At 35.4% G+C, this 11,250-nt stretch overlaps 1 long non-coding RNA gene across 1 annotated transcript; it reads left to right on the top strand.

The window, feature by feature from the left end:
* Positions 1-428: 428 nt before the first annotated feature.
* Positions 429-1,241, top strand: LOC119189475. Its single transcript, XR_005112429.1, has 2 exons — positions 429-860; positions 1,144-1,241. It is a non-coding gene; the product is annotated as an uncharacterized LOC119189475 (long non-coding RNA).
* Positions 1,242-11,250: the final 10,009 nt, after the last annotated feature.

The following is an 11,250-nucleotide window of genomic DNA, read 5'->3' as shown; positions in this document are numbered from 1 at the left end:
TCCTCGGGGCTTATTAATCGCCGTGTTAATTACCTCCAGGACTAATCGTGAGCCTTTTTATTGAAAGAGGTCTCGTGAAATACCCCTAAAGGGTCTCTTTATGCGCCGGCCCGGTAATAAAGTGGGGCTTATGAAGAGCAGGGAGAACTGTAAGGCGAGTTTGTGAAGGCGTTTATTAACGTATGTTTTATTTATAATTTTTTCTACTGTGCGTGTGTGAAGTATTGTGTTCTGGTTTAGATATAGCAAGAATAGTTGGTAAAAATGGAAAGACTTATCTTTTCATGTCATAAGATGATGAATCAAATGCAATATCATATTGTAATACAAATTATTTATCAACTAATTAATGAATATATTTTATAGAAAAACGAAAGGCAGCCTGAGAGTCTACTTCGAAAAACGAAATCCGTAGTTTCGGATGACGGATCGTACATTTTGTTACTACGAAGTGTTACGGATCCGATGACGGATTCGACAACGGATCCGTAATCGGATTTTGACACTTATGACATTTTTACTTTCGTCGACCGCACTATGAAAACCCATTTGACATAAAATACATCGTTTCTTCGTTCGGATCTTAGCGTCAATTTTACGAAAGCTCTAAGCCTTTCGTTTGGTTTTCGTTTGGTACTCCAGAGGTTTTAAAATTGCTCAATAACTCCTGTGTGAAGAATTGTTGCAATAGGAAAGTGCTGGGCGAAGTTGGAAGCGTCTCTAACTGCGTAAAACCTTCGTAACATGGAATTTGTAAGAACTTATAGGACTTTGCCACCCCTTTTTGAAACCATCTGCGAGGATATAGTTCCACTAATTCCTCCAAAGAACATATACGGGGAATTGATACTACCACTAAGGTAAGCTACAGAAGAAATATTACTTTCTACCTTTCTCAAGAACCTAGCTGGTATTAGTATTGTAGTATTCTTAACGTCTAAATGATCTTGTTTTTGTTTTTCACAAGCCATTAATAATTTCTAATTTTTCATAAATATGTAATTCCAGGCAAATGTATGTGGGTGCATTGACGTCACCCATATAACCATTAGAAAACTTATGAATTTTATGGCATCCTTTGTACAAAGTGCCTATGACTTTGAATTTATTAGACTTTAAACATAATATGTATTCTTGTTTCAGAATCAAATAATTAAACAACTACTAACTCGCTAGAGCTGCCATAACCAACACTGCATCACGCATGGAAGATTAACTACCAAATATATGTTATCGGAAAATAAAACATTACTTATTACAATCATTTTTATATTTGTTTTTTAATTTTTTTTGTTCATTTCTTTTAACTCTCTCAGAACCCCCTCCAGTACTTCTTTTTTTTTTTCACTTCAGTCAATGCGAAGGACCCGATTAGAGGTCCGCCTGTGTCGCTGGGTGCACTTGTCGTCGTACTCTCCTTGAAACTGTTAGGTGGAATCATAAGAAAAATGTTAATTGTTTATTGTAAACATCCTAACACAGTGTACATAAATACATGAGTTCTTATTCCTACTGGGATGAAAAATAATAAAATTCATAGAAAGATTCAATAAATTTTACCGTAAAAACCATTGTGTATATCGATGGGTAAAACTAATGATTTCTTTAATAGATTACATAATAACTGCCTTTACAATGAAAAAGATCATTTGTTTAAAGCGAGTAAATAACATTTTAATAATAAACTTACCAATACAATAAATAATTTTACTTGTAAATTACAATTCCAATTTGTTGTGATTTTCGCCAGTCAACTTGTCAATGTCCATCAATTGTCAAAAATTCTAATATTCCACAGATTAAAACATTATGCAATAAGACCGTAGATTGCAAAATCAACAAAAATATTTGTTATTTTGTAACTAATAAATATTTAGAGTTATGAAATAATGGTTATATTACAGAAAACCTAATTAGACATCGAATTTATATGTTTTTTTCACAAGAATATCATAGAAGGTAAAAATTTACGGTTTTGAAGATATACATCTCTAATCCGACACAATATTTTCATTCGAACGATTGTTTATGGTTCCGAAAGGAACGATGACGGATACGAAGTAATTTGGTAGTAGGGTTAAATCCGAAGTTCGTCGTTTCTTCGTTTCGGAACGACGTTTCGGTGTTCGTTTTTCGAAGTAGGTCTACTGGTCCTGATACGAAGCTAAATAAAAGCATCGTCAACAAAAACTATATCGTGCTGAAGCTATATTGAAGTGGGATAATTGAAGGTATAATCCGTGTACTTTGGAAAATTCCACAATTTTCTAGTACAAAGATACTCTATGTAAATGATTAAAGTTACCATACTGTACACTCCACAAGCATATCGTATTTAGAACCATGTAGCAATTAACTCAAATATTATTTTAGGTGGGTTTAATTGTGGGTAATTGTGAGTGGAAATGGACAAAAGTTGTGTCCGTTAATTAGTTCTATCCCACCCGCACCTCCCCCACTATGTAAACGCAATACTGGGCTTATCTGTAGTATGTACAATGAAAATTCATTGCTAGAGTCGGGTTTAGTTTTGTTGTTTCAAATACTAATTTTGTATACTAGCTTTTGTTCGCGTTTCCGCCCATGATGTAGTTCCTGTGATAAAAATGCATTCCTAGCTACTAAGTACTAGCTAGTAATTCTATTTGTTGAGCAAATCGCTTGCCTAATAGCAAGCACAGCAGTAATATATTAAAATTTTATTTAAATAAGTACTGTATGGCATTCCAGTTATCGCCATTAGACAACATTCACCTTTAGATGTCAGTCATGATGAGAAACTAACATACGAGTTTTAATATGACCCACACCAACAGAACACTTGCACACTAGTGTAAAAATAGACAAAGCCATGCTCACACTGACAATTGACCAACTAATAGCTTCCTAATTATACCTGTTATAATTATGTAGCGCTAATGGACACTGTCCGAGTAATTATGACTGCGTTACGTCCCATTAAGGTAAATATCCTGCAATGGGATGATAATTGTCCAGTACTCTATGTCTCATTTAATTCTCACAATATTCATACAGGAAATAAATGAGTATCTCAAAAATTATACCTCGGAGTGTTTTATTTTTATGTCTAATTTGTTCTGTTCTTATATTATTGGTTCTGTTTGTGGCTTCGTTGCTTTTAACCATGGGCTTAGTCAGCTTTCAAATAAGGGGGGAGGCGGCAAACATTTTTCTAGGAAAGAGGCTAAAAGCAAATTTATATAATCCTAATAATTGGTGACTGCCTCGGTGGCGTAGTTGTATTGCACGTCCGGTACAATAGCGCTCTGAGGTCCTGGGTTCGAATCCCGGGTCGGGCAAATTGATATTTGGGTTTTTCTGCTCAGTATCAGCCCGGAGTCTGGAATTTGTGCCCGATATGGCGATAGGCTCGCCCCCTATCACATCATGGGACGGAACATACTTGGCGAAAAGTGGGCGCCCTAGTTGCGCCTCTGCATACCCCTTCGGGGATAAAATGCGTGATGTTATGTATGTATGTATGTAATAATTGGTAGGTGCAGCGGTACCCCGCAGCCCCCACCGCCCTACGCACATGTTTTTAGCACTTAGGAATAAAGTACCATATTATAAAAGAACTTTTAAAATTAGAGCAATTCTTCTAGAGAAAACGCACACACATAAACATTAGATTCATAATTTTAGTATAGATAATGTGATGGCTGTAATTATTTTGATGTTATATCAATAATAAATAAATTATATACTTTACAGAATATTAAACTAATGCAGATTAAACAAATGTACATTATTCATTACTAAATTTGCCATTGCAATATGAACTCTATGAAACAATGAATTAACATAAAATCATTGTAAAAAAATGCATAGAAACATAAACAAAATTTGACGTTAAAACACGAGACTTAAACTCTAACGACAAGATTCAATTAGTGTTTGAGTAGCGAGAAGTATTGACAGCCATCTATTGGTCCCAAATATTGACAGTAGGACCAAACAATAGGATGTTAGAACGCGTCGAGAAAGAATCGGTACAATAACAAAGTGTATTTCGGGTAGGATGCGGTGTGGTAGAGCTGCGGGTATACATTTTAGCACTGCAAAGCATGTGCTTCGTAATAGTGGATTTTTAGGACATTTACATACTTTCGCATGTAAAGGATTATCTTAAAAATTAATACAATAATCATAACGTAAAATTTTACAAGGAAACCAATACATCGGGCCTTTATAGCGAAGAGTTAGGCAGTAGTGCAAACAGGTACACCCACTTTTCGCCGTCTGCGTTCTATCCCACGATATGATACGGGCCGAGCCTATCACCATATTGGGCACAAAATCCAGACTTCGAACTGAAACAAAAGTCCAATATCAGAGTACCGAGATTCGAACCTAGTTACTATATCGTATTAAAAAAAAACTTTTTAATTGGGTCTTAAGCGACACTTCACTTACCATCACATGTCGGTACACAAAAAAACTCTTTATAAATAACTAGGTATTGCCCGCGGCTTTGCCCGCGTGATATAGTTTATTGGGATAAACTTTTGCGTTATAATCTCTCAAAACTTATAAATGTACCCCGTTTTTGCAACAGTTTTCATTACTGCTCCGCTCCTTTTGATCATAATGTGATGATGTGTAGCCTTCCTCGATAAGTGATAAATTCCTGAGATTAGTGTGTTCAAACAAACAAACAAACTTTTCAGCTTTATATAATGGTAAAAAGTATCCTATGTCCGTCTCCTGGTTCTAAACTACCTCTCTACCAATTATAAGCCAAATCGGTTCAGCCGTTAAGTGATAAATAGTGTAACTAAGACGAATTTCTTCTATAATGTATATATAGATTCCCACCTATGACCAACAGACAAAGAGCAAACATTCTAAAAGCTCTATTGTAGAGCGTAGAGTGACTCTATGTAGAGTCATGTCTCGTTATCTTTTGACTGCAGAGGTCATTATTTCCCGAGCGCGGCTTGTTAGTTCACTATCCTGTTGGACCGTCCTATCCACATAACATTGGTTACGTGAATTTTAGGTATAATTTCATAAACCTTATATAAAAAAATCATTTTATACAACTTTCCATCTTAATGATAGAGAATGTGTACATTTTTTATATTGAAATAATATATTTTTTGACGTTATCATTGAGAAAAGGACAAAGCCCAAAACCAGGCTATCTTTGCGTCAGTCATGCGTCTTAAACAAATATCCACGAAAAATTATCATTTTAAATATTACTTCATTTGTATTTATTTCAGTCATAAGCGAATGGGGGTTTAAAAGACATGAAAAAAAAGTTGTTTAATTGTTACAAATGAAACACCGGATAATTTACTGCCAATATGGCGAATTGATACCAATTCATAACAAATTCCCTTTTTAAATGGAATAAAAAAGTAAATATTATGTACAATAAATGTGCCCGTACTTGAATCTATAATATATGTATTAAATATATTATTCATCTCAAATATATTATTATGAAATAAAATATTTTGCTTAATAATTATGACCAAACTCCAAATAGCTGGTAAAAAAAGAGAAAATATTAATTGTTCCAAAATCCAAACACATAATGACTTTTACTTGCATTGACAGAAAAACAATAGTCAGCTAAAACATGTCTGGACTTTATTTTTAATTAATGAATATATGGGTACAGATTTTTATTACTCTGGCAACTGAAATTAATGACATTTTGACACTTCAGATTTGTTTGAATGTTAAATCATTAAAATATTTTCATATTTTTATCTTACTCAACATCGGAGTGTTTTTCTTATGTATTTTAATGTTGAGTCGGAAAATCCTCTGTTAAAAAACAACGTGAATAGTGTGCGTTTCGAACTTTGAGACGGAAGGCTTTTAGTTAGCAGCACAATGTCGTCTAGAGCCTAGACCCAGGATAGTTAATCGAGACGGCATATCCCGGCGGTGTATTGACTGCACCATTGCGGCGCCACAGCAACGACAAGTATATTTCTTGAACGAGCTGTCCAGTTTGTAAGTTATGTAGATTATTATTAACATACCCATAATGTGGGAAATATTTTGCCAAAGTTAAAGAAAATAGTTTAACAATAATAATAATCTGAACACGTTTACTCATCTTCTACATTATATTTTAGGTTTTAAGACTGGAATGAGTTTATGCTGCCTGCTGGAGATCAGCTAATAGAGAGGTTCACAGACAACATCATGACATGACCCGACCAGCGCTGCAAGAAGTCATTCACTCCCTTCAGGAGTATACATAAACGAGCTGCAGCTATATCAAATTCTTGTTTTTATTTTGGGACGCCAATAATATGTTCCTTTATTAAAAATATACATCTATATAAAAATATGCATCGGATTTCGTATTTCTGGTTTTATTTTTCTTTCCCTATGATAATTAACTATTAGCCTAATCAGGCTGTGAAGTGAGTTCCTGCGTTCGATTTCCAGACCAAGCAACATTTTATCTCGGTATTTTTAACATGAATTGCCTGGGATCGGAATCCTCCAAATAGGGTTGGCGTCAGGCATACGACCGATCATAAAAAACTAAGCTGAATCTATTCTACAATATGTGTTGACGCCATATTGGAGTGAGATAATGGTAGGTGGAAATAAAGATTAGGTAATTCATGTAATAGAATAAGCCGTAAGTCAGAAAAACATATACACAAAAAGTCAGGTAACATATGTATACTTCGTGAAAAAACTAATATTCCGCCACACTATGTTAGAAGTTTTATTGGAGTTTCGTCTTCTCAGATATGTACCTATCAGTTTCTTATGAGGGCAATTAAAGCTAGGTGAAAAGACCGTCCACTAATCGCTTATAGCAATAACAAGTAGTTACTGCAATATTGAACTTAATCAGGCACGTAGGTACTTTCTACCTTACATTATTGCAGTCCATACTTAACCTCAAAATAACCGCGCTATAAAAATTCTGATTACTCCGAACTCCCATCGAATATCTAATTGTTTTCAATTTGTATAAAAATTAGGATATATTCCCTATAGTTTTGAGAAGGTTTTGTACAGACGCAAGCGTAGCCCAACTCTCATACAAAAATGGGCATTCTCCTTTATCAACTATGACATTGTTATACAAAATAAATACTGCCAATGTAGAGACGAGTAATAGCACGGCTATTATAAATCTCTCACTTCTGACTTAATACCTACATATAGTTATAATAACTATTTACTGAGTAGCGCTGCGCTGTGTTGCTTTGGCTACAAGATGTTAATTATACCACAGTTCATGATTTCACCAAAGTGCTTAACTGCAATTCAAAAGTGATTCGCTGCAGAAATAGAGTAAGCCGGATTAATATTACCTATACGTACCGTTACCTGAATGCAAACAGTATTGTAATCGAAGTAAATTCACTACAATTCCACTGTAACAAATTCAAATAATAAACCCAATATACCTGTGCAATACTCGAAATAGTGTTATTTTTTAACAGCCCTAGTGTAGAGCCAATCGTTTAGTGACGGTAGGAAAGCGCTTTCGCTGATATTCCGTGCTAGTTCGCCTGTAAACTCGACAAAGCAGCCAATTTCAAGGCACGGATGCAACATGAGCTAAACACATACACGATATGATTTTTTTGTAGCATTGAGAGATAGCAGTATAGCTTGTTCTTTGGTAGGAATGTTCCCATATTTCAGCAATTTTGTGTCTAATAAGTGGTTTTAAAAATATAATAAATGTTTTGTGCATTGCTTGAATACATTTTTTGCGTCGACTATATCTATAAATATTATAAAACAAAGTCCCCTTTTCTGTCTGTCTATATGTTATAGATTTTTTCAAAATCTACTAAACGGATTTTTATAAAATTTGGTATGGAGATAGTTCAAAACCCTGGGAAGGTTTGGCTACTTTCTATCCCAGGAAAATATATAACGGGACTTTTATCCCGAAAAACTCCTTCACGCAGGCGAAGTCGCGAGCAAAAGCTATTTCGAGTATAAGAGCAAAAAAAAGATTGTGAAGTAGCTTTAATGTTAATTTTTGTATTGTTGAGAATTAGCACAAATCAAAATAAAAAAGTACTGGACCTCGTTCATTGACCTCAAACTATACGAAAAAAAATTGTTGATCCTCTTTTCTCAAAAAGAATGACAAACGACCTTCCCACTAACATCAGCAAGAATCCCTAAAGAGCTCACACAAAAAGACCATTACAATCCCACAAATGTAAGTATGATTGCAATACAGGGTGCGTCGAAAAACCATTTCAACTCCAAATGTAATATTCAACAAACCGCGCTGCACTCGTTAGGTATAAACTTGGGTGCGCCATTTGGAATCAATTCGGGGGTGGGTGTGAATTTTTCAGGACCCCACCTTCCCCAACCCGAAGACGTCTACAGACGGTTTGAGTGATTTTCCAGTGTATATTTAGACGCGCGAGGTTGATCATGTTATTCATCTGGGGATTGTGGGGAAATATTGCGCTCTAAAAGTTAGAGTAGAAAGACTTTGTTTTTAACAATAGAATACAATCCAACGGCAAATGATCGCATCAACAAATATAATTTAAAGGTATTGATAATGCATTATTGAACTACGCGAAGGCGAGATCATTGGTAATAATTGGGCACTATACCAGACTCCGGCTGACAGTATAAAACCTAATATCAAACTGATTTCTTGACATTCGACATTGAAATACAACAACTTAAGGATCTTTTTCCGATGTGTTGGAGACTTTGCTGCCTTCATTGACCTGGTTTGGACGTTATGAGTAAAAATTAAACAAATTAAATAAAAAAAAAAACACATCTTAATATTTTTATTTCAAACCTAATAACACCTGCCACGTTTTCAAATCGAAAACCTCATTACGGCATACGTATGGCGTACACGGCACAACTACGCCACCGAAGCAGTCATTGCTTTACCATTAGCAATAAAATCATCCCTAATGTGATAGTCTCACAACGTAATCCATGGGACCTAATATGGAAAATGGTCGTTTTCCATCTCTGTATACCTCAAAAAGGGAAAGGCGTGATGATGTATAACACTCATTAGAATAAGAAGCAACCTTGCCAGATGAGCTACTGAAGAAGTGTTTAATTATGCAGGGCGGGTGCAATTCGATCCAGATTGTACGGGGAGTCCATCGTACTGTCGTTTGGTAAAGCATTGCTTTGTTCGAAATGTGCATAGTCTGCAGCGTATCAGTAATTTGAATCCGATTGCCATTGTCTTGGTACGTTGGATTAAACTATCCTTCGGATTTTTTACAGTTTATATACTACTAGCGACCCGCCCCGGCTTCGCACGGGTGCAATGCTGATACTATATACACTACAGTAAAACTGTGAACGTTGTATATAAAAACATAGCGGCCCGCTCTGGCTTCGCACGGGTATAACATAACAAAATAACAGTATTTCTCCACTATTTAATGGATGTTATTATACATATAAACCTTACTCTTGAATCACTCTATCTATTAAAAAAACCTCATCACAATCCGTTGCGTAGTTTTAAAGATTTAAGCATCCAAAGGGACATAGGGACAGAGAAAGCGACTTTGTTTTATACTATGTAGTGATAATTTTTTCCCGACGTTTAGAATCATTTTGTATAATTATAAATTGTAGGTAGATGTCGTAACTTTGAATTTTCTGACGCCCAACACCTCAACCACCCCTCGTGACAATGAAGCCTGCCAAGTCTTCGTAACGTCGGCAGAAAATTATAATATACAAAAACGCGACAAAATCCAATAATGTTTTATTACAATGTCTAACATTCGCGTAAACATAATAAATCTAGATACGTTTTTAAGGGCCATATACATATCTGCTTAGTATCGCTATGACGTGTGATAACAGCTGACACGCTGTCAAGTTATAGTCAGCATCTTAACTAATAAACAATTGCCATCTCAAGTGATATCTTAAGTCATAGCAAACATCAGATTTAGACAGTTGAGTTTCGTCTATTGAACTGCGCGGACTCGACTGACAACAGGCGCTTAAATAACAGCGCAAGTTTAGTTTATTAAATAGTTCAATACATTAAAATAATTTTTATACTAGCACGGATAAGTGTCCCCACTGCACCTGGTGGTAAGTGGAGTGGAGCTCAATATAATGTCGACTGACGAGAGATTACCCTCGCTAGTCGTCACAATTATGCCGGCCTGTTAGAAATGGATATACGCAGGCTGATTCTGGAACGCGACACACGTGGGATATTATGGCGAGTTTTAACACCTTGTGTGTGGTGGTCGCTATCCGGGCGGATATTAAATATATCCTACCAGCAAATTCTATTTAAAATTTTCAAAACTGAGAACGGATTATAATTAATAGGGCAATAAGCAAAGTTTATGTTTTTGTTGAGATTCCTTCGGGGTAGGTATCATTGCTTTTATTTCTACTAACAAGCACAGTGCAACCACTCCTGAGTTCTTTGAAGACTGAAGGAAATCGTTGGCAGTCATCTATATATATGTTGGGCAGTATATTTACTACGAAATATTCTAATATTTGCAAGCATTGCGTTCAACAAAGCTTATTTAAATACCAGAGGATAATAGTTTCATTAGTTTTAATACTTTATTACTTTTGTAAAAATAATTAACCTCTCATAATTCCGCTGTCAACCGATCCCTTCGCAACACATAAATGAATTTGTATTCTGCGAGTGTCGCCTTAGAACTTCGAATGCAGTAGATTACTTTCAAAAGTATTGGAAGGCCGTCCGCGTGGAAGTCTCATCGGAGTTACAATCAAGGAAAAAAATGTTTACTATTGGGACGTGGCTTGATTGGGCCGGTGACCAATGTCTTCGTGACTTTGTAATAAAACTTTATCTTTATAGACGGATGTAAAGAGGTACTCAATGTTTGTAGTTTTGTTTATTACAAACTCGGTGTTGCTCGGGATTTTGCACGCGTGTAAAACATTTACCAAGGTCCCTAAATCACTGTATTTTTCCGTATCTTCATTTGTCAATCATCAGTGCCATCTTTTAAACCAAATAACTAAGGTAAGAAGTAACCTTTATGCTATCCAGTGCATGGTCTATTCATGTGGCAAACTTTATCCATATTCGTTCAGCAGTTTATGCGTTTATTTCTAATATATATTTCACAAACTTTCACATTTATTATTTATAATAATGCTAGTTGTTGCTTGTGATTTTACCCGCGTAAAATTATTTTTCTGCAACCAAAAGTAGCCTACATCTTATGCCAGATCTATATCTGTGCCAAATTTCATCTAGATCTG

This window comes from Manduca sexta, chromosome 3, assembly GCF_014839805.1.
Source record: "Manduca sexta isolate Smith_Timp_Sample1 chromosome 3, JHU_Msex_v1.0, whole genome shotgun sequence".
In the NCBI taxonomy this organism is placed as follows: domain Eukaryota; kingdom Metazoa; phylum Arthropoda; class Insecta; order Lepidoptera; family Sphingidae; genus Manduca; species Manduca sexta.
The sequence above is the reverse complement of the archived record's forward strand: the minus strand, read 5'-3'. Positions and strand labels throughout refer to the sequence as shown.